Consider the following 25,095-nt stretch of genomic DNA (forward strand, 5'->3'; position numbering starts at 1 on the left):
CTTGTTACAGATACTAAAATTTGAGAGAGACAAAGCGATGAATGTTGACCACTTGTCCCCTTGGTGCAACATTTGCTACCCCAGTGGGTAATAGAGCCACACTGTGACTACCACAGCAATCCAGTGTTGGTAATCTTCACAGTGAACACTCTTCCTACTGTCTGATGCAACATCAGCCACACTTATACAGAACTATAAAGTGAAAATTCCAAATGAAAGAATAAAGCTGGTCTGTACACAAAGCGCTCTGACCAGATTTTAGCAGACCTCTTGGGAATGAAAGCCTTGTCTGATCCATGAGTGCCACTGGCTGGGGAAGGCAGAAGCCCTGGTGCTGAGAGCTGTCTGGTGCAGGGAAGGACCCCTTCCTTCAGCTCAGGGGTCCCTCTAAACCCCCAGGGTTCCTCCAGACAGCCAGTGGAGGCGTAGGGGAGGGGTAACAGAGACACCACCTTGCCCACATGGCATTCACCAGCCCTGTGCAATCACTGCTTGCAGAGGGCTCCCAAATTCCCCATGATCAGCACACGGTAAAGTTTAGTCCTGCAAAACCAAACTTGCTCTCCTGATACCTGGAATGGCATGATGTGACAGAATTGGCAGCCATTCCAGGCCAAAGGGCAAGATTTCTTTTCCAAATTCCTGCAAACTTTTTAATCCTTCCATAGAAATGAAGCAGAGATAGCAACACTGTTTTGACTGCAAATGCTTCATGTAAAAATAAGCTCCTAATGACTTCAGACTGAAGGCAAATTTGCCAGTCAGCAAAACATTTAAGTACATGCTTAGTTTGAGAAGTTTTGCTATCTGTTGCATGCAATTAATCTCTTGGATCACAGATGCAGGCTGGATTTTGTAAGGCTGAGCTATTTTGCACATCAGCTCACTCATCCTGCCATCCTTTGACCTAAAGAGGTGCTCCCTGTGTTGACTAGAGTGAGGTACAAGACAATTGCCTTATATGTTTAACTGGCAGATGAGAGAGCTCATGCTTGAAAAATCCTACCCTTAGTGGCAGACCAGTAACTCAGTGAGACAAATTCATCACAGCCACACTCGTCATATGAACTCAAAGACTGCCAGCAAGAGCCAGGCCAAAACCTATGTTACTTCAGGGTAATTTTACCTCATAACACCAAGGTAAACAAAATGCATCTTACAGTTTATTAGCCTAGCAACAACCATCCAACACAACCTGGTTTTATGAATATCAGCTACAATGTAAAATATTTTAATCCTTCTGACACACTTGTTCACTTTAGAATAGCTGGCAGCAAGCAGACAGTGATTCACTGAGTTACATCAGTGTCAAACAGCTTCCAGTGATATAAAACCAGAGCACAGCAAAGTGAACCTGACTCACTGGATCTTCAGAGAGAGACAATTCATTTTAAAATTAGTTTGGAAGCTGAAAACACACCAACTATAAGGAATATCCTGGTTATTGTCCTGGTTTATCAGTCCAGAAATTGTTTTGAATATGGCAGTTAACACAGTAAATTAAATTCTGGGCTTTTTGTACTTTATGACAAAGAAATTTGCCAAAAAATGGGAGATGTTCTTACATTTTTATTCAGGCAACTCCATATTCATAAAAGTCCATTATATCCTTTCAAGGAAAGGGAAAAAAAAACCAAAAATCTTGTCCAGTTTCAAGGAGCTTTTTTTTTTTTTTTTTTTTCCCAATACCTAATCAGAAAGTTCAGAAGCATTGAGTATTTGGAAAAGGTTATCTGCATAAGAGAAAACTTGATCATTACATGAGGAAAAGAAAACTGCAGATTTTGGAAACTATGATATCTGGGGATTTTTTTCCTGCTTTAGTGTTTCAGCTAGTGCAAAAATATTTCCCATTCCTCTAAAACCAGATGGCTTTAAGCTTTAGCCTTGTCGACTGCAGCAGAGAAGTTGAAACAGAACTGGAAACACAGGGTTTTCATTCTCATGAAATGGTAACAGTTAAAAAATTTGGTTTCAGTTCATGAGACCCATAACAAAACATTTAAAATGTGTTACAGCACGAGGCTCTGTTCTCTTGGGGAAAAAGACAAAAAAAAGTTTACCACAATGTCTCGTCTGCCTTTTCACCTGGCAAATTCAGAGTTTCTCAAACATTATGACATTGGCCCAGGATCTCCATGTAGGCAACTCTAAACAGGAAATTTCTGGCTTCCAGACTCACCTGAAAAGACATTCTAGTAGACTTTGTCAATTTACCATCTGCATCTTTGAATTGCCACAAATTAATCAAACTTTGTAAGTTTGGACACAAGAAGTCTGACACTTTTTTTGATGGAATGATTTTACTTAAATTGTTCTGTCTTCTTATAGTGCTGTTCAGCACCCAAAGGATACTGAAAACCTTCTCTAGGAAATGATGCCATCCTAGGTGCTACAACTGACTCAGAGCATAGCAGAATGATCAACACAATGCTTGGCTTTGCCATCTGTTCTCAGGCAAGGGAAAATACCAATCAACCACACCTACGGATTATCATTGAATCCTTTTCTTCACTGGATGAAGGAATAACTTCTTTGGAAGGCAGCAGCACCTCTGAAATGCTAGCAGAGCCTGGTGACACCTGAGGTGATATTTCAATTTCTTCTGATTTTGTCTGTAAACACAAAATCTGTATCACAGACAGACAGACTGGCATTCTCTGACTGCCTGTGAATCTGTGTACAGAGGCAGATTGCTACTGCACCAGTGCTTACATTTGTTACACAGAAACCCCAACACCAAACATTTAAAAGTGCTGTGTCAAGACACCTGAAAAATTAAATGCCTCAGTACCCTCATGGGCATCTAAGTTAGGAGAAACCAAAAGTAACTTCTTTCCTGCATGCTTCATAAATTCAAACAGACAGGAAGACAATGTATGAAGTCATATGCTACATGGGCAGATATGACACTGTACTGTGGAGTTCAGACACTTTCCCCTGAAACACCTCACAAGGGTAAGCATCTGGCATGCTTGGGTTGAAAGGAACCTTAAAGATCATCTATTTCCAACCCATGGGCAGCAATTCCTTCCACTAGACCAGACTGCCACATCCAGCCTGGCTGTGAACACTTTCAGGGATGGGACATCCACAGCTTCTTCAAGCCAGCTACTCTGAGCAAGTGTTTCAGAGCCTCACCACCCTTAAAGCAAAGGATTTCTTCCCAATATCTCATTTAAACCTACTCTCTTTCAGTTTAAAGCCATTACTCCTTGTCCTGTCACTATTATACTTCTATTGTATCATCCTGCCAACTGAGGAAGAGAGCATATTAATAAAATAATAAGACCCCCATTTTTGGAAAATATAACAGTGCTCTTTTGTGGTTCGAAAAGATGCAGACCACCAAATCACAGGGAAGATAAAATGTGGTCCAAGACCTTTAATTATATAGTCCAGACAGCATAACAGGCTCTATCCTCAAGTGTCAACACCTGCCACCAGAGCACACATGCTACATTTACAGCAAGAACACAATACAATCCAGCTCTGCATTCATCCAGTGGCTACGATTCCACAGCTGCTGCCTACACTGCCATCCAACAGCCACAGAGGCAGAGCCTGCCACCTCCCCAGCACAGGCTCACATGGTCCTCCAGCAGCTGCTGATGTGCACCTCAGGCTGTGTGGTGTCCCCAGCAGCCCAGCCCCTGCCAAGCCAGCTCAACCTGCACAACTGCACCTGGGGGAACAAGCAAACCACCTGAGCAGCCTCAGCATCCTAGAAATGCCAGCCAAGCCATGTGGCCCCAACTTGCAGGGGAATCCCACCTGCCCAGGTATTCCATGAACCCACCATCCTGTCTGCTCCTGGCACAGTAGCCCACCAAATAGAAAAAGCAGGAAGCAGCAATAAAAAAGCTTCTCCCTCATACCCACCTCCCCCTAGGTGTGTATGTGAGTGTGTTAGTTAAATCACTGTATCCATCTCTGTGCAGTCACACTCTTGCCAGGTTGGGATTGGTTTGTATCAGTTTAGCTTCTGCCAGATTGGAGCAAAAGATAAAATTTTAAGCTGCTTTGCAATTAAGCCAGATATCTGATCTGACAGCCATGTCTCTCTGTGGAGCTGAGATATCAATACAGCCTTGAGTCTGTCCTGTCAAAGTTCATTAATGTACAGAAAAAGAAATGTGGATTAACAAACCCTGCAATGGTGTACGAAGGGAAGACTACACTTTGCAGGACCTTGCATCCTACAGGAAAATATAAACATAAGCACCACGCCTTTGCAACAGAGAGAGTTAATAACATGTCCTGTTATGTTTAAAAGAAACCAAGCCTGCAGTATAGTATATGCTCACTAAGTGATTCAGAAGGCATGAAGATTACAGGAGGTTCTTCTAACAGTGCAACAAGCTTACACAATTTTTAGCTCACCACTTTTCTCCTCATTTCATACTTTAAGCTCACTAATGCTCTTACTCATCAAAAGGCCAAAGAATTTCATTCTTTCAGTATCTTTGAATTCATTTCTTATCACCACTAGAAGAGACAAAACACAAACCCCATCACCACTGCACGAGAGCTCTCAGTAAGGCTGGTTTTAATTTCATTTTTTCCTTTTCCTTCAGGATTAAAGATCAGGAAACCAGAAAAAAAAAAAAAAAAAAAAAGCTGAAGCATTTCAGGCATTTTCACTTGCTTTCAGAAATCAATCCATCCCCTGTAGTCAGCAGTGTATACCTCCATTAACCCTCCTCCTCAAGGAGCCCTTTAACTTAAAATAAAAGTCTGTAAAAAAGAAAAGAATAAAAATACTTCCAGACAAAATCAAAACAAACAAATAAAAAATCCAAACCAAAAAACAACCAACCAACAATTCTTTCAATGAACTTTGGATTTAAAAGGTGAGCTTTGGTACACATTGTACCAAAACCAGCACTGATTGAACTGAATAAATACATTCAGATTTATTTTCAATCCTGAAAAATGGTCACACTGGGGTTTTAAAAGCTACAATATAACACATTATAAAGACCACCTGATAACTTTAATCTGAAAAAATTACTTGAAATACAGATATATTACTTAAAATACATACATAATCCACACCATGTATGCATATTGTGATTGAACTTCAGACAGTGAGAACATAACACTGTTACAAAGTACCCTTCACTTTTTACAAAAACAGAGAATTAAATCTCCATAGACTGTTTATAGTTTTGTTTTTGCAAATTATACAAGAACACAAGGCCATGCTCATTCCCTTACTAAGAAGGAAAGAGAAAAAAGTAACCTTTTTTTTTGAGAGAATTGAACTTAATAAAAAACATATTATTAAAATCACCAGCTTCCCTAGCTCCATGTCACAAGAGAACCTTAACCATTTATACTTCTGTAAATAGGCACACTCACACAGGGAGTTATTAACTATCATATCCTTAAATTAAATTTGACAGGCTTATACCATAAAAGTCAGTACAATTCAAGTCACAGTGCCAGTTCACAGGCTGTATCAGCATCCTCAACAGACACATCTAAGGGAAAAGCAGAAAAAAGGCATTTTCTACCAATGCAGTGAGGACTCTCACTGGGCTGGCATGCTGGGAGGGATTTATGCCACACTTGTCAAAATTCACTTTCTCAAAGAGCCGTGAAAACAATGAAAGAGGCTTCAACCTTTTCAGTAAAAAAGATCTCGTGGAAGCCAGAGCCACACTGCTGTCAGCCTGCTGTGACAGCAGAAGAGTAGCCAGAGCTCTCCTGGAGAGAGGCAGCAGAGCTGGCAATGGGAAAGCAGAGATTCATTCAGAGATTCAGCCACCAGTGGTGAGCACTGGCTGCTGAGCAATCCCAGTGTGTCCCAGCAGTGAGCACTGGCTGCTGAGCAATCCCAGTGTGTCCCAGCAGTGAGCACTGGGCTGAGCAATCCCAGTGTGTCCCAGCAGTGAGCACTGGCTGAGCCCACAGGAAGGACACCCTGGACAGGCTCCCAGCTTTGCTGCTGCCCACTGCACACCCACACCCCCCAGATGCCCACTGAGCCTTGCAGAGTCTGTACTTCCAGCCCCTTAAACACCTCAACACTTCTCTTTTGCTTTATTTAACAGGAACAAAACCACCCAGAAGTGACAGGGCTCAGCTGCAGTAGTTGCCTCCATGTCAAACTTGTGTTGCTGGCAGCAGCACCAACAGAAGCCACCTACAATGCCTGGCTTTAGGTCCAGGCACCAAACTCTGACACTCTTCAGCATCACTGACAAAACTGCTCTTCAAGGCACAACCTTTTCTGCTCTCATCTCCTTCGTGCATGACAGAACTGATAAAGATTATTTCTTTAGCTTAATTGTCAGGGCAGTATCCCCTGAAGCCAAAAGAAAGTCAAATTTCTACTACCAAATCCACTTTTCAACCAAAATATTCTGTATTTTTAGAATGCCTGGCCAATTAAAAAAAAACAAAAACAACTTTTTCTTTCCTCTTATAAAAAACAAAGAAATATAAGAACAACAGCAACCACTTAAAAAGAGAAGGAGGGGAAATAGCTTCACTTGATTCCATACCAACCATTTGCTTTTCTAATCAAAATGAAACCCAACCTTCACATTGTGCTGCCCATTCACAGAGAATTTTATTCTACATACTGGCAACATCTCCCTGCATGCTCTAAGAAAGTGTAAATGGTATCAAACATTTCAAAATAACTGTATGGTAAGTGTTGTTATTTTAAAAGCAAGTATTTTCTACACTACACTGACATCATGCAGAATACCATTATTTTAGATAATTTCTTAGTGTCCATTCCAGCCTTAGGAAGGTACAGCTCATCTCAAAGTCCTACAGAGAAGAAATATGGACAACTGGAAAGGAGCAATTGCAGCAGTGGGGGATCATGCTCTTCAATTCACTCTAACTCCACCATGTGGAATTGTCCCACCATATAACACAACACAAAAAGAAGAGTTTAAACCTTTACTTGCTTCCCTTGAGCTGGTCCTGTATCTGCCCCAGGATCTCAAAGAGCAGCTTACAGCAGTGAATGTTTACACACAAAACAAAGGAGAGCAGTTCACAAGAAGAGAAAAGCAGCAGCAATGGGGCAAGAAAAATCTTGTTTCCAAAAGAGATTACTCATGATAAAAAAATCAAAGCAGGCAAAAATAGAGGAAGACTATTAAAAAAAAAAAGAGATCAGTATTGGTGGGGGAAATGGTAACAATAAGCAGTATTGGACTGACAAAACTAACACTGATTAAAAATTTACTAACCTTTAGCACAAGTAGAAGCAAGAACAATGAATTCAAGTGGAAGATGTCCAGCTTAGTTTGCTGTTAGAGCTGATTTGCAAGTTAAGACTGGACTGATTGCTTTCATTTGTTTCTGAGAACCAAAGTGAGACTTTTAGAGAAATGAGAATCAGGAACTGGTATCAGAAAAAGGAAGACACAAAATGAGTTTATTTGAATAAGACTGGAAAAACCAGAGGCAACAGCTTCTGCATGTAGGCCAGTGGATCTGAACGGCAACCAAAATCTTGCACATTGACATTCTGAGGGATCTCTGCATCTTCTTACCTACTGGCTTACTATGAGCAGACTTCCAAGGTCACAAATGACAACTCAGATCCACAATCTACTAGGAAGAAGGCTGGCCCATTAACCATTTGCAAAGAGTGCATGCTTCTGAAAACCTGTGTCCTAAGATAGAAATTTTGCACGAGAAAGTCAGCTCTCAGTTAGATGTCCATGTACTACCACCTTGCAATGACTTATAACTGTCATCCATGATTTCAGAAAGGTCCATTTTCATGATTACCCTGACAAATGACATGAAGTGACAAGAGAATAAGTCCAAACAATCTTTCACACATAGTTCACTTCTACACAAATGCTCACTACTTCACTGTCACTTGTTCCAGAATCCCTTCCCCACGGATCAGCCACTTATAAATTCTGAAAGCAGCATGGCCCAGTTTGCTCACTCATGCCTGACAGAGAAGTATTCCCTTATTTCCTCACATATAAGTAAGGAAGAACAACAGGTAAGCTCAACTCACATGAAGCAACACACCCACTACCTTCACATTCGTCTCTCAGAAAAAAAGTTACAAACTAATCAGTTTAAAAAGTTACAGACTAAAATCCTTTAGTCCTATTCCCTTACCTTTACCTTTGCTATACAGCCTCTCATATCAGAAGAAAGCATACAGGCATAACACATTTGCATTGAGCAGACAACTTGAGGAAAATCACCTGCATCTTGCTGAGCTCCTCTTTCTTCCTACAGCTACTGACTTACTGCTGGGAAAAGGGTAAGCTCTAGAAATGCACATCATATTTGGCACAGGGCACTGCTGGAAGTCAAGGTAGAGATAAAAAATGCCTGAAAAAAAACCTCCTTTTCTTTGGCCTCAGCCAGCTGTAAGATAATTAATGAGACAAAAATCCTGTAAGACACTGAAAGGGACAGGAAGAAAACGAAGGGGGGAAAAATGACAAGAAAAGGGTGGAAACCTCCAGCAGATTGCAAAGGACATTGCATTACAAACCTGCAACCTGAGAGAAAATAAAGGAGTTTCCTAAGCTACAGAACCAAGTTGGGCTGAGAGTGTGAGATAAACTGAATATCCCATTAGAGACAAGTGAAAAAAGTAGATGAAACTTCAGGGAAAGCAAAGGCACACTGGTGTAAAGCAAGGAATAAAAAAGAGACAGAGAACTTACAAACAAGAAGATAAAAATCCATGTGAGACCACAAGAAATTAATTGAAATTCATCTAGAAAGCAAAACATCTGTGATTTCCCCAAGAGATTAATATCTCTGTCTCTTGATACAAGTTCACATGCAAAGACTATTTATTATTGTTCCCTAAAAATTTCAGCTAAGGACAAGTATTCTCAAGTCTAAAGCATCCATGGGAAATTTATCTTCATGACAGCTAAAATCAAACAAATTGCAAAGTTTCAAATATCATAACATGACAAAAAAAGAACAGCATGAAGTGATCAGGTATTTTTTTCCATCACTTGCATTCTACCATCAAAGCCATGAAAAATGACTGAAAAACATTATTTTAAAAACAAGAGAGTTAAGAATTTTTTGGGGCCCCACAGGGATTCCCAGCAACTCAGCTGTTTGTGGAATTCAGCTGCCCTGGGAGGCTTCATCTCTTCACCAAGCAGGAGCAAAGGGATCCCATCAGAGACTAAATGTCCACAGATAATGTTACCAGCAATAAGATCAATTAGAAATTTATCTCCTGAGAGAAGTATTATGCCATTAACTTAAATGAGTCTGCATGTTATCGTATGTTAAAGAGTGGAAAATTTTCACAGAACTTAAAAACTTAGTGCTTTAAGTCCATTTAGATCCCTGTAATCTGATTAGGTACTTGATTAATGAAGAGAAAGGGATGATTTTGAAGGCCTCTAAGGTAGAAATCACTCCCCTGCAGCTGAGAAAGAGAGCAGCCCACGGTTAGAGCAAACACTAAAGAGCCCAACTGGAACACACTGCTCTGAAAGAGGCAATTAATAGAGAGACCTTGACTGCAAGGTCAGCCACTCTCTTGGTTCCTCCCATTCCTTCCCAACCACACAGGCAGCCCAGAAGACAGCAATTGTCCATCCAAGTGCAACATCTCTATGAAGAGAACCAGGAGAAGGATCAGGAACATGGAGATTTGTAGACACAGGCTCTTCTTTCACACAACTTAGTGTTTACATTTTGTGTCTGTGTGAGGAGAGCTATTTTAGACCCAAGTGAGCTTCTCCTTCAGTTAATGGTTATGCACACACTGGTAACTCCAAAAAGCATGCCTGCTATTATTGTCAGATCATATTTTCTCTCCCATCTAGATATGCAAAGCATGAATTCAGATCAAGTTCAGCATGGCACCAGGGGAAACAGTTTAAACAGTAAAGACAGAAGAGATCACAAATAGGAAGAGCAAGGTTAAGGAAGGAACAGGAAATTCACACCTCAAGGTGGAACTCCTTCAGCCCTGGTGAATGTCAAGAGGATCAAACTCCCCTTGATCATGCTTTGTAGAGACAGGTAAGGTACTTATTTCTTTCCTGGGCAGCCCAGGATGCATCCAGATACTTAAATAGTGTCTTCCTTTATCCTCTCCCACAGATGCTTGAGCAAGATAAAACTGGAGCCTCCCAGAGAAGAACCAGGGCAGGAAGAAAAGTCAGTTCACATTACAACCCATAAATAGAGGAAGGCAAGTAAATTAATAACTTCATTCCTCCTCAGCAAAGGGCAAGATGTGGCTAATAAGATTCCTGCTCAGTTATCAAAATTTTCCTCTTCAAAACTGTAAGAAATATGTTCTGTGCCTCACTGGGCTCTCCTAATAAACACACACCTCTTTCATCAGAATATGGATAAAGTATCTCAGTAAAGTTTCTGCCTTGGTGTAACATGCTAATCTGTAATGATTAGAGAAATGTACATATTGCTGTCATCTTCCAAGCACTGCACAAACAATAACTATCTGATCAATGAACACTGCACTGGGGACTGTTAACACAGGATTAATGTGCTTGTAAGTATGTATGTGGCTAATGTTTATGGTCAGCATTTAATTTATGTGTTCAATTTCACCTTCCAAGAAAGGTCACTCCCTTAAGGCAGGTCATCTGTCTGCCTGCAAGGGAAGGGTGAGAACCAGGAAGCAGTGGCTGACTCAGTGCCAGACCCTGCCTGACAGTGGAAAAAGCAGCTTCAGAAAAGCCCTGGAAAGGTCCCAAAACCTCCCCGCCTCCCGAGCCAAGTGAAGAGAGGGAGAGAAAACTTTACAGCTTAGGCAGGGTAAGGCCGGAGGTGGCTGACATTTCAAACAATAGCATACTAAACTGGAAAAGTAAACCTTGGGACACAAAGCAGGTCTGAAGCAACTCTGTGATGTAGCACCTTGCAAGCACCCAGAGGAAGAGCACCCAAGTGTTTCTTTCTCAAGCCATTTGTCACCCCACGTGTTCGGGTTGTCGGAGCCAAAGAAACCTGGCACCACCTCAGCCAATATGCCAGATTTGTTATCATTTTGAGAACCTGATAATTTGTCTGATAAGATCCCAAAAGGTAAAAGATGAAGGCAATGCAGCACTATCTCTCTATGGGTAAACAGCTCCTGTCATTACATTCCTGTGAGCACATCTACAGCCTGAGGGGGATGATCCGTGAGTGACCAGTCTTAAACCACAATAAGACCACGTTAATAAATCTCTAGATTGACTACATGCACAGCAAATCAAGATTTTTTTATTGTAATTCCATTAAATGAGAGCTTTTCAGTTAAGTTTTTCCCAACCTGCCATTGCCATCTCCTCTTTCCAACCACAGTTTGCCTACCCATTTCTGAGCTCCAGTCTGAGAAGACAGGCCACTCCACTGCCAAGCAGCTGTTCTGTAACAGCAAGGTAACTGCACAGGATTATTATCTAGATGTAAAATCTTAATTGGTGAAAGCTCCTGCACATTTAACTACCAGAAAAAAACCCCTCCAGCTCCTGTTCTCAATTGTTATCTCCTATGTTACATACCTGTTGGCAGAGTTTAGCAATCAACACGTGGCACAGTTTAATTTCACTGAGAGATAAGCTAAACAAGTTCGGTGGGATGACTATCACCATGAAGGCCATGTTACTCTTCAGAAAGAAAACCCAATCTCAACTAGAGAGACACAGGCATCTGGGAAGTGGTACAACCATTTCCCCATTCTGTTTTCATTTCCAGGCTGAGATGCTCTGTGTTGCACATGCTGGGGAAGAAAGGGCCAGTCTTGGGCCATCCTAACTCCCAGCTTGGTTTCCTCCAGCCCAGGAGCACAGCTGCTTGCCAAGAGAACCTACACTCCCAACAGCACAACTTTCCTGCATGAGAAAAGAGGCAGCCTTGACCTACACTCCTGAAAAGAGGAATCTCATCGCAAGTAGCAGAGGCCCTTCCATGGCTGCCTTTGCCTCTGCAGAAAAAGCAACACCCTGGCAGTATGGAAGCTCTCAAAAGCTGACAGCTGCTACACTCCTACAGCCTGGCTTGATTTACACCCCTGAAGAAGTTACCACCCAAATCAATAGTGACCTCACAACAGTGTGTTATGGTAATAGTAATTTTTGAGAAAAATTAGTATTCCAACAATGTGCCAGAATTTGGCTTAGCTAACACAGATGCTGCATGGTAAACACATCTAGGAAGGGGTGAACAAATGGCTGCTATTCTTCCATAACTTGTGTTAGGAGTTTGCACTGTTAAATTTAGGTGGCAGAAGCTGCATTTGTTCATCAGTGAGCGTTCCAAGTACAGTTGTTGACGCTCCTCTCCTTATTTTGCCCTATCAGTTTTGCTAATAGAATTCCCCCTGAATGAGTGCCAACACCAGCTTCTCCTAACAGAGATTATTTCCATATCCATAAATACATGGAGAGCTATGTAACCACCCAGGCTGCACCAACGCAGTGAGAGCCATGGAAATTCTTCCAGTCAGAGACTTGATGTGCGCACAGTTCACACACCTCACCAGCACCACCACACAGGCAAGGTGGCTGTGACAAACCCACTGCTTGGCCAGGATGCATGGGAAACAGCAGAAACACACACCAGGATGAAAGACTTGTCAGACCTGTGAATGTAAATAAGCATGTGATAAAGAAGTGACAGCCCTACACAAGTACTGCTGTTACATTAGATGCTAAACACATCCCCTTGTGAAACTGCATGTAACTATCAATATTCCAGGCAATGTGGATTATATAAATACTTAGAAACAAAGGCCAGGCCTCGCTGCAAACTCTCCAAATATCTTTGGGTTAAAAATACTGCAGCTCTTTTTGCTGCAAGGTTGGGCTCACATTTAACACTCCAGGATATCATATATCAAAGAGAGCTTCCTCTTGCAAAGAGCTGAGTGCCTTTCTTAGAAAGCTACCAGAACTTCTTTCCTTTTTATTTTGGCAGTCTCATGTAACCAAACTTATCATATGCAGACATTAGGAAACAGAGATAACACTCCATAACTCTTCATATAGTGGACCAGGTCCTGGATAAAAAGACCTACTGCAACTGGTCCAAACAGGGCTGGAACTGCCAAAAGTTTCACTCTCAGGCTATGAGCACAGCTGATCCAACAAACTCAAATCCAACTCCTTTTAGCAGAGCATCAATTATTCAATTACAAAAGTCAGTATATCTCAGTCACCCCTTATCTGCGCCTAACTCTGTAACTGCACTCTTATGTAAGGCTGTAACTTGCACGTTGACTCACCAGGTTTCACAGGCTATGGGAAGAGCTTTTCCAGAGGCTCCAGCAATGCAGCACCATGCTCCAGTATTCCACACTGACTTCCCATGCTCCAGACACCACCTGGACACCTCTGCCAGGAACCCCCACACAGCAGGATACAGTGCAACACTGATGCTGCCAAGGGGGTGTTTCTTCAGAGGATGCTCAAGGAATCCTTGGAGAAGGCACATCCTTCTCACCACAGCCTCGCAGGGTGACCTCTCTGCAAGCCACAAGAGCCCACTGCACCAAGCCCCACTCCTTAGCTAAGGGAACCAATTAGGAAGGAGTTGCACTCACCAGGGACTGCCCCTCATGGAGAGGAGAAGCTCCTCCTGAGGTCTGCAGAACATTCCCTCTGCATGCCCCTGAGCTTTCCCAGCCTGGCAGCACTTGCACTGACACCTTGAGCATCACCTCCCCAGCCACTGACTCAGCTCCCTCCCTCTCCTGCTGCAGAGGATTTAGCAAGTCTCTCTGATGTTAGGCTGACTTGGGCAGGGTAGGCTGCACAGAGACAGCCTAGAGACATCTCAGAGACAGCCAGGAGACATCTCCTCCAGACCCTGTTCTTATGTTCACTGCTATGGAGCTGTGCAGTCTGCGAGACCCAGTCTTCCTGCTTCAGCTTTGGGTTTTTTTGTTTTTTTGTTGAATATAACAATGTTCTACCATTGAATTTAGATCAGTGCCTTTAGTGGTGCATTAGTATTGAACTACAGAGTGGAAATCCAGTCATTGCTACAGTTTTATATATGACCTAGTTAACTGAGTAAAATCAATAGAAACTAAATCAGGGTTTTTTTCTACCCAATAAAATGCAGTTGTGCCTCAGGTGAGTTTGTGTATCTACCTTAGAGAAAGACAAGGGCATTGGAAAAACATATTCTATTGTAACAAGGTGAACCCAAGCCAGGTCAGCTTTCCTTTCAAAGACACAGAATTTTGCTTGCTAAATTTAATGTTTGTGGACAATTTTGCATGTTGTCTCTTAGTATTAAGAGCTCACCACCTGTTTTCATAAAGAACCATTTGCTGGAAAACACAGAATTATTCTGTTCAATTTCCCAAATTACAGTTTTCTGTCTTCAAAAAATGCTGAAGATAAAGACAGAAGTGCTGCTTTCTGACAATAAAATATTATCATCAGTTGCATAAACTGGGCTTTAGTTCAACTCCTTTGGTCTGTAATGTCATCAGTATGAAGGCAGAAAAATCTTTGGCTTAATGGTACTTTGAAAATGCTTAAGAGTAGCTATTTCTCACCATTTAGCAAGAATTCACTTTCAAGACAACTGCAAATAGCTTCCTGCCATTTTTAATCTGGGGAAAAAGAAAGTAAAAAGAGACGACTACTTTTCTTTCAAGTTTTGTAGGAAAAAAATGCATGTGTAATATCCATGCCCAAAAGGATCTGAAATAACACTAGTGTTATTTCAGTCTAGGTTACTAAATTAAACTGGCTAAGAGTCTTCTGAATATCTTCATATATTTCTGCCTCAACTCCCTAAGCTTTTTACTAATGCCAGCAATGACTGATCAATCTTACAAACTGCAAGTAACCTGCTTTTGCTTTCAGATTACACCATTTCTTCAGGTGAGAAATTCCAGTTTATCTAAAGAAAAGTCTGAAGTGGTTGGCTAAATGAGACACTAAAATATTCATATCATACAGTAAAACTTTAGTTGTTCAGACAATTTACATAAGTGCTGCATGCCTACAGCTGTCAGCAGCATTGGCACACTCCAGATGAGTACCCATGAATCAGAGATCCAATAATTGTATGAAAAAGAAACTGCATACCCAGTTTTGGAAAAAAAAAACCCTAATAAATACCTGCATGTACTCTCATGCCAGAGCATAATCCACAGTATCAAGGGGAAGACTTACCTGAAACACAGTTAAATACAGCTGAGAGGAGAAACCCTTAACTTAAAAAGTATGGGAGGTTTGCATACTGTGTAATTGCACCCTGACCATCACATTTTATCAACAATTCCTTACTTTTTATAACACAACAGGAGAATTGAAATGTAAACATTTTCAGTTGCATGCAGTTTTCATACCACAGGTATCCTTATGTGATTCCTAGAAAATCACTCCACATTCACTAACAATTCAGTGGAGCTGACAGACTTCCACTCTGTGTGACCTAAAGAGCAGCAAGAATGCACTGATCAAGTAAAGTTCTGCTGGTGTCCCTCTAAAAACATGGAGTGCTATTTGGCAGTCATGGAAGGCTGGACAAGGGCAGTCAGGTGCCATGGAGGGGATGAGAGCCAGCCTAGAAGCCCAGATGGAAATGAAAAAATACTTTGAGGAGCTGAATCAATCTATGTGATAGAAAAGCAAGAAAGGAGATGGGCAGCAGTTGGAATAGCACAGGCTCCTTCAGATGAGAGAGGTGAAAGCAGGTTTGTCCCACTGAGGGAGAGATGGTGAGACATGAAGGAGAATCTTGTGGTAGGATGATCCTGAGGGAGCCTGAAGGAGTGAGAGTAAAAGAGATTTGGAGATGGGGCTGTGTCACCAGGGCAAGTGAATGAGTCAGAGAAACAAAAAAAGATAAGCCATCTCAAGGTCTGGGTAAGGATGGAGGAGGAGAGGGTTGTAGGAAGAAGAAAATGGCAGACAGGATGCTATGGGAAGAACACATTCATGTTGCAGAATTCAAACTTTGCAATTTCTTTTCTAATAAGTACTGGTCACTAACACATGAATATCTAAAAGGAAACCTTTTTGTCAGTCTTCCCTTTAGCTCAAATATTTCAGTTATTTCTCTCATCTCACACGAATGCACAAAATGCCAAAATGAATGCAAGAAGGCAGTAATTATCCTCTACTGAGTTTTAAAATGCATAAAATTTGTAGCAAAGGTTTATTACTTTTTCATCCGTGAAAAAAATGTGCATGCTTCATGCACTGCTTCTCAGCAACTCGAGAGCAGTGAACTTATTCCAGTTAAATACCTCAGTGTCATTCACTTGAAAACTGGGTCTTAGTTCAGTCATAGTTTTTTGAAAATGCACTGTGTAACACTGTCTTGAATACTATTGAAGATAACTTTTTTCTTTTAAACTGCAAAATGAAATGCCAGAAACAAACCTACAAATCTGGGAGCTCTGGTTATGAGTTGTTAATGCTCAAAACATTAGCAAGGACATCTGTAAAATAAATCTTACTTCTGAAGAGCTAAGTAAACATGTTTGGTTCATGAAAACAAGGCTTAAAAACTGAGTAAGAACGGCAAAAACATGTATTTAAGGTTCTGTAACTGTGCATATATGTGTTTCATTTACAAATATATTAATGACCTAATACCTACTCTTCAATTAAAATCAGCAACCTTAACTAAGAATTACCTCTGATGTTGCATGAAGAGCCCAAGGGGGAGGCAAAGTGCCCCTAAGACTTCCAGCGACATTTCAAAGAACAGGAGCATTATCCAAACTCTCTTTCCCTGGAATTCAGCTGTCAAATGCCCTTAAATTTCAGTATTAAAACCAAAACTACCACTAAATCAGAATATGTGAATTTAAACTAATGAACAGACAAGAGGCACTGTTTTGAATCCTAAAGTGAGTGTTTCTATACTCTGCATGGTACAAGTTTGTTTCCACTCCACAAGTGTGGTTTCCACTCTTGTATCGATCCTCCTGGTTAACAGCAAGCAGCTGAGTCCCAAAAAATTACAAGGGTTAAAGTCTCTCAGTGGACAGCAGTTACTGGAGCACATCTATGCCAGGGCTGCTTCTGTAACACTGCTGCAGAAACAGCCAGCAGAATTCCCCTCCTGCCACAGGTTTGCATCATCTTTCATTTACTCTGTAATATATCATCATTCCTACATTACAAAGAACTCCATAGTAACCAAAAAGAGTTTTAAAAACTTTGCAAAAAAAAAAAAGTCATGGTCGGGAGGAAGGGAGAGGATGAGAAGAAAGGAAGCTATGAGATAAAAATACTTGTCCCACTGACATCCACATCAAACAAAATTTCATCAGGCAGAACAAGGGATGCATTTGTCCCTTGCAAAGCATTCTTTTCAGAGAGGCTTGATTCCCTGCTTTCTGTTATGTAAATAATTTCTTTTCTGTTTTCCCTGTTAAGATCATGCAGTCTTGCAAACGAGTCTGAGCGGGGCAAACACAGAGCCAGTTCTCAGCTAAAGTCATAAATTACTTATTGTTTTAATATACTGGAAAATTGGCAGGAAGCGGGGGAAGGTACGTCAGTTACACAAGACTTTATACCATCGCTTATCCTTGCCTTCCATTAAAAAAGCCTTAGTTGCTGTAGCAACTGTCAAACCACACTCTGGTTCCTCTTCCTCCGAGATACAGAACTTCTCCAAAACACTCACACACAACACAGATCTCCTCCATCCGCAGGACACGTTCCTGGCACTTTTGCACTGTTTAAAAAGAGCCTCTCCAAGGAGCTGACAAATCTTTTGTAGGTCTTTTATTCACAGGATTGCTCCTGTAGAATAGAAATCCTTAAGAAATCCTTACAATTCCCCATACATCTACCCTCTTTCTTTTCTCTTCCTTTTCCCCCTTCTTTCTCTGCATTATACAGAATGTTTCTCCACTCAGCCTTAATTCACCACTACATCCTCTAGCACTGAACAAAATGCCAACACATTTGCCAGATGTCCCTTCCCCTCTCATTACTCCCTTGTGGGGGAGGCACATGCAATGGGGACAATGTCACAAAACACACATTGCAACATCTCTAGGTCAGGAAATCCAACAGCAGAGAGAGGCTTCCTACCCAACACTTGAAGAGAAAACTCTCCACAACCACATCTTATCAATCATCCCTGCTCTGTCACCAGGGAGGACAAGTCTTTTCTCACTAGTTGAAATTCTACTCCATGGGACAGAGATTTGAACACACTTAAAAAAATAATAATAAAAACCTCAAAAAAATTACAGAGAGCAGAGAAGAAACCATTAGTATGAAGAGAAAGCTCTGTCAGAAACAGGACAATATCACACACTACTGAAGAAAATCTCATAAGGAAGTGAAAACATATTCCTCCCCTTTGTGCAGCATGCCAATATTAATGATAAGCAAAGTTCTGGAAGTTCTTACATGTTCAAGGACACTACCCAGGGCAAGATGCTTGCACAATGAAGGCAGGGCTTACCCACCTTCTTACCTCCTTCAATCCTTAGTAGTTCCATCCTATTTCTAGCTAGAATATGATGCTTAAAAAAATGTTTATGCCTAAAAGTTTTTTTTTGTTTTAGGAACACTTAACACAAGCAAATCTGTTATACACAATGAAATTATTATTTTTAATTGCTATTCTGAAAATAAAAGCATCACAGTATTGCACAGATCATCTTCAAGAACACATACATACAAATTCTGCTCTTCCAACAGAGTTTCCATCTTGGATACACTTACCTTTTCTAGTTTTATAATGATACTTCTGAATTTTGTTGTAGAATAGGGGATTAATGGTTCCACATAAAATTATTTTTTGTTCCTCTAGCAAGACCTAAATTACACAGCCACTTCACCCTGTAGTTCATTTCTTCAGCACCATAAGCATCACTTTCATTCCTTTCTACCCACACACTTGTTTCTCTGACTGGAGAAAAATGAACCAAAAATGAAAATGCACTTGTGCTGCCTGCAGCAGCAAGAAGCACTGAGGCAGCTATGGGAGAAGGGCATGTGTGTCCATACAAAGTTAATTGCAAAGCAATATGCACAAGCATACCCTGAACCCAGCTTTCTGTGAGTTTACAGTGGAAACAGCTGCATACTGGCCCAGCTACAGCTTATAAACAAGGTCATTTCACTCCTGGGAGCAGTGACACACCAGCACTGCTTTGAACCACAAGCCAGTCTGTTCCCCAAGTGAACAGCAATCACTCCCTGCCCTAGTGAAGGGAGGAGCACTGAGGGATGTTTTCACTTGCTCCCAGCTCTGCCCACCAAGAGCAGTCACTGCATAGGTATTGGTGCCTGATCTTCCTACCAAAAATTCTCAAACCAGTCAATGTATTTCTTCTGCCCTTAAGAGATGGTTGAACTGTTCCCATACCCCTGTGCTTTTAGTCTCTCTGGTATCTTGTGTTTGAGCAGGTGCTCTAAGGAGGTTTGTTTTTTCTGTGCTCAGTCATTCTTTCATTCTTCTGGTGCTGCCCCTCTTTTCCCACATCCCTAATTTTTATGGCACCCCATGATTTATCCAGGCTCATGCACTTACATGACAAGGGCTCAGGCTGCTATGCTAATGAAGCAACCCTAAAGGAAGTGCAGAATAGCATTTGCTTTTTATTACCACTGAGCATCTGTACATCTTGCACAGAATGAAGAAAAAGGGCAGCCAGCAGCTCAAGGCCACCTTGGGACATTCTGACTGTCAGGTTTCAGGCTACAATAGAGGACACCAGAGCAATAAACAAGAGCTGCTGTCATTTGCACTGAAGTTCCCAAATCACAACTGTGAGATTTACACCCAAAAAAGGTGTGATGGAGTAGAGCCTAATTCATTACAGTGTGCTGAAATATACAGCAAAGCAAACACTCTCATTAATTCACCATCTAAGATCAGTCAATCTCCAGCTAAGATCAGTCTGAAATCAGCCAGGGATCTTCATCCTAAACACAAAAACATCCATGCAGTTCCAAAGCCATACACCAGAACACTTTCCCAGGTGAGAACAGATTGGATTGAAAAGTTACTGACCATAGAAATTCATCGCCACTTGTGGTATTTCCACAAGGGTCACAGGATGAGGGAAGAGACGAGAAAGTTGACTCCATGTTTCAGAAGGCTTGATTTATTATTATATGATAGATAATATATTAAAACTATACTAAAGGAATAGAGGAAAGGATTTCACTAGAAGGCTAAGCTAAGAATAGAATAAGAAAGAATAATAAAGTTTCTCCCAGACCGAGACCGGCCGGACAGGTGATCTGTGATTGGCCCGTAATTGGAAACAGCCTGATGAGGCCAATCACAGATTCCCCCTGTTGCATTCCACAGCAGCAGATAAGAATTGTTTACAGTTTGTTCCTGAGGCCTCTCAGTTTCTCAGGAGAGGAAAAAATCCTAAGGAAAGGATTTTTCATAAAACATGTCGGTGACAGCCACTTCTCAGCTGGCATATCATATTTCAGCTTTTTTTTTTTCTATTATCCCAATTCAAACTTGTCCAAATCTCTTCAAATACAGCATTTTAAATGTGACAGCCAGCTGACAGAGGCAGCCATTGAGCACAAGTCAAGTATTTCTAATACTTCCTTGAATACTTCTTCTATTATTTACAGCTTTATGTTAAATGTTACATTATGAGCTGTATCACCCATTTTTGCTGCTCCAGTAGTTGCAAAGTTGATCTCACTTTCAATACCCCACCTATTTAATCTGAATTATTTTGGTTTAGAATGATAATGTACAAGTAGCTCTGCTTCCTCAAATATTATTTTACTAAAAGCTTTTGTAAAGGGATACATCTTCAAGCCAAGTTTTACTCATTTATAAACAAGGTGACGCTTTAAAAGCTGAAATTACAAAATGTGGAACAGTATCTGTCTAACTTCACTAGAGAGACAGATTTTAAAATACTTTTTTTTTATAAGTTCAGATTTTTAACTTTAAAACGTTATCTCTGTCTGCTTGTGAATAATGAAGTGAATCTGTCCTTTAGAACAAGCAAATATTTAATAATATTTTTGCTTTACCTACAAACCAAATTGGACCTCTTACCCCACCTATCCCACTCCTGGAGCTGATTAGACAGCTCCCTTTGGATAACAAGAACAAAACAAACAAAACCAAACAAAACCCCAATGAAATCCCCCAGGGAGTAGGGAGAAAAAGAAACTTACACTCATTTTCCTAGACAGGAAGTTTGAGTACATATGGCCTGATAGAAGGAAGGGGGGGAAAAGCCCTCCAAAGTCTGAGCCTGGTAGCTTGGCTACTTCTGAATCCATACCAGGATACAGCAAGTTCCTCCTTCCAAAAAAAGCATGCTAAGTCACACACTACAGCATAAACCCTTACGGTTTTTGGTTGGGTTTTTCCGGTTTCTTTGAGGGTAGGTGGGGGTGTATTCTTGTTTTTAAGTTTCTAAACAAAAAGTTTTACAGCAATACAGAGGAGTAAACAGCTCCAGGACAGGGCAAGGAAACATAAGAAAGCTTAGACTAGGAGAGATTTCCCCACATAACCACCTGCAACAGTACCAAAAAGCAAAGAAAATCAATCTCTTGAGAAAGTAGCATTTTTTTTTACTTTCATTTTTTGTATTTTCACTCTCTTCATTCATATGAGGAGCTACTGTTCCTTAAAGGTGATGCACTGCAATTGCTCAAACAGCTTCTACTTCATCTCCTCCAAAGGCAGCTGGTAAACCCTGCCCCCCCCCAAAAAAAACCAAACCACAAAGCCCCCACTTCCCTTTGCAACATTTTCATAGCAAAGAAAAGAATTGTGCAGATATCAAGTACCAGTAGCATATTGAAGTATCAGTAATTTAAAAAATAAAATAAAAACCTCTATTTCAATGAAGTGTAATACAATCACATTCCAATAATAAAGTCAACATTATAATGTAGAAAACCACCATGAGACTGCAAGATCTTGAATATCTCCTGATGAACCACAGAATAGCAATGGTGAAATGAGTCAATACTTTCTTTTTAGAGGAAGGAATCCAGCTCCAACCTATGGTTAGGACATAACTACAATATTAGTTCCTAAAATATCAGTCTTTATCCACAGAGAATTTTCCCAATCACATTTATTTTGCTGTGTGAGAAGGCTGACTGAAGCCTATGGATGTACCATGACATCTGTGTATGGATTTGGCTACATTTCTAACTGTTTGTAGGAGCACAGAAACTCAGGCTACACAACAGGTCAGGTCTGGCATGCCCAAAAATTTTGCTTGGATCACTTGCCCTTTCTCTTTTTCTGCTCCATGTTCTGGAAGCTCCATAGTCCTCCCCCAAGCACACACCTGGCATAAATGCTCTTACAGGACAGTGCCAGCTCCCTCCCCATCAAGTCCATGGTGAAAATCTGTCAAGTGCACCACTGGCTCACAAAGCAAGGGCTGTTCTGCTTTACTAAAATGAAAACACAGCTTGAAAAAGGAAAACCCCTCACTGCTTTCTACAGAACTAAGCTATCAAAATGTAACTCAGAAATTAACACTGGTTATCTGAGTGCAGAACTTGATCTATGCAGAAAACAAGCAGGTGAGCCATGTAGGCACTGAGAAATTAATGACTACAAGCAATACTGAGATATTCAATTACTATTAGCATTTGTTAAATGTGAAAAGGAGAAAGGAAGATGAAACAACACCATGATTATATTGACATACAATTTACATCAAGCTGTGATGTCACTTGCAATGTCAAGATACGGAATTCACACATGCACTCAAAGAATGTCAGACACTCTGAATTCTGTCCTGCAAATCTTGCAGAGTTCAGAGAGGAAATTACTTTACAAATGCCCTTGCTTATCATGATCCCAGCTGTATTAAATTCACTGTGAAACTATGATATGATCTATTAGGTTTGTGGGGTTTTTACAAGGAATCTCAGAAGGAACACATTGTGAACAAAATGCAACAGAAACTTCCCAGTCAGATGCATCTATATTGCCCTACATTGCCCCTACATTCACACAGATAAGCACCAGAGCATCCAAAAAATGTTTGTGAGAAATGAGCAGGAGCTTATCTCCAGAAACAATACTATTTTTAAAACTTTAGCACATCTGCTATTTCAGTTGCCTGTAATTATCACCCCAAAGACTGACTCACATGTCACGATTTTTACAAAAAGCATAGTTTTGTTAAACTGTGCATGCATATACTTTTATTAACATGCTACATATATATAAAATACATCTATGAATGTTGCAATATTTTTCTGGACATTCCCTTTTATCATTGAATTCTTAGCTGCTTTTGTCATGTCCTGCTGTTTCATGTTTCAGTGGTTGTTAAAGCTGTAGTTACCATTTGAATTACTGTCATAGATCAGGTTAATACAAGTGCCTTGTCCAAATCCTTAACAATAATAATAGAAGCAATATAAACAAGGTGCAAGGATTAAGATTTTAGAGCATTTTTTCCATCTGGATGAAGACATACCATGAGTTTCTATGTAAAACACACCAATCTTGGAAGCCATGAAACAGGCTTGTTCAGAGTCACACTAGCCCAGCATCTCATTTGAGCTCCGTTTCCTGTGTAACCACCACAACTTCTGTCAGACAGAGACACCAGCAGAGGCAGGGGAGCAGAGCCTCGTGTCTCTGTAAACACCCCACCAGAGCAGCAACAAGAAAAGCACCAGCAGCTGGACACAGCTGAGCAGAAGGGCGTGCAGAGGAAGTGTGAGGCTGTACTGGCCAAGCTAAGAGTGAGGCAAAGATAGGGGGGCAGGGAGAAGAAAAGAGTTTTACTTGTCATGTCCCCAGCCAACATTATCAACCAGTTGCCTGCTCTGTTCAAAACTGGACAATTACTGTCATTTTCGTTTCATTTTTCCATGCTAGCACTAAATCAACTCCAAGTGGTTTCTAAGTACCCAGGAAGCAGCAACCCACAGCAACTTCCAACACCAGTCAGCTTTGATGAAGCAATCCCATTTAATGAAAAGCTATTATGGTCTTAGATTACAACAGGGTGACATTTGTGAAAAGCTATTCCATTTCAGACCCAATCTTTCCTAGCAATGAAAGTATGAATACATACACTCACAGAAGAAATCTAGAATCCTCCTAAATTCTTTTCTGTGGAGAGAAATGGGGATAAAAAAAATTAACAGTGGGAAACATTATCATCAAAAGAAAGAGAAGCAGTAACATGTACTGGAAGGCCACAATAAGGTCTCCTCAGAATCCTCTCATCTCCAAGATGAACAACCCCAGCTTTCTCAGCCTGTCTTCAAAGGAGAGGTGCTCCAGCCCTCTGATCATCTCCAGGACCTGCTCTAACTCATCCATGGCTTTCTTATGCTGAGGAGCCCAGACCTGCACGCAGCACTCCAGGTAGGGAGGCACAAGGGCAGAGCAGAGGGGCTGAATCATCTCCCTTGACCCGCCAGCTACCCCTGTTTTGATGCAGAGTGCCACTGACCTTCTGGGCTGCAAGCACACACTGCTGGCTCATGTCCAGCTCTTCATCCACAGGAACCCCCAAGTCCTTCTCTGCAGGGCTGCTCTCAGTGACTTCTTCTCCCAGCCTGTGCTCATGTCTGGGATTGCCCTGACTCAGGTGCAGCACCTTGCACTCGGGCTTGTTGAACCCCAGGAGGTGCTCATGGGCCGACTCCTCAAGTTTGTCTAGGGCCCCCAGATGGCATCCTGTCCTGCTGTGGTGCCATCTGCAAGCTTCCTGAGGGTGCACTGATCCCACTGCCCATGTCACTGATGAAAATATTAAAGGTTGCCAGTCCCATGAGAGTCTGGAGGGACACTGTTTGTCAACAGCCTTCACTTGGACCTAGAGCCACTGACCACAACTCTCTGTCTGTGTCCATCCAGCCAATTTCCTATTGAGTATTAGTCCACCCTTCAAATCTCCAAAACTGGAGAAGAGGATGTTGTGTGTGACCATGTCAAAGCCCATGCAGAAATCTAAGTAGATGACATTGGTCAGTTTTCCCATGTTAACCACTGCAGTCACTTGATCATAGAGGGCCATCAAGCTGGTTAGGCATGATTTGCCCTTAATGAAGCACTGCTGGCTGTCTCAGATCATCTCCTTTTCTTATATGTCCCTTAACGATGCTTCCACGAGGATCTGCTCCATCATCTTCCCAGTATGGGAAGGAGGCTCACCAGTCTGTAGTTCCCTAG

At 41.3% G+C, this 25,095-nt stretch overlaps 1 protein-coding gene across 4 annotated transcripts in view; it reads right to left on the reverse strand.

Annotated features, from left to right (window-relative positions):
- Positions 1 to 25,095, reverse strand: part of ARHGAP6 (Rho GTPase activating protein 6) — a 312,914-nt gene that overhangs the window by 85,287 nt on the left and 202,532 nt on the right. The window contains exon 1 of one of the 4 annotated variants that reach the window (XM_018913530.3): positions 7,218 to 7,331. The exons of the other annotated variants lie outside the window; for them this stretch is intronic. The gene's annotated coding sequence lies outside the window, so the exon portion shown is untranslated. Of the gene's footprint in view, positions 1 to 7,217; positions 7,332 to 25,095 lie in introns of those variants that run through there. 4 annotated transcript variants of the gene reach the window in all.

Source organism: Serinus canaria, chromosome 1 (assembly GCF_022539315.1).
Source record: "Serinus canaria isolate serCan28SL12 chromosome 1, serCan2020, whole genome shotgun sequence".
Taxonomy (NCBI): Eukaryota; Metazoa; Chordata; class Aves; order Passeriformes; family Fringillidae; genus Serinus; species Serinus canaria.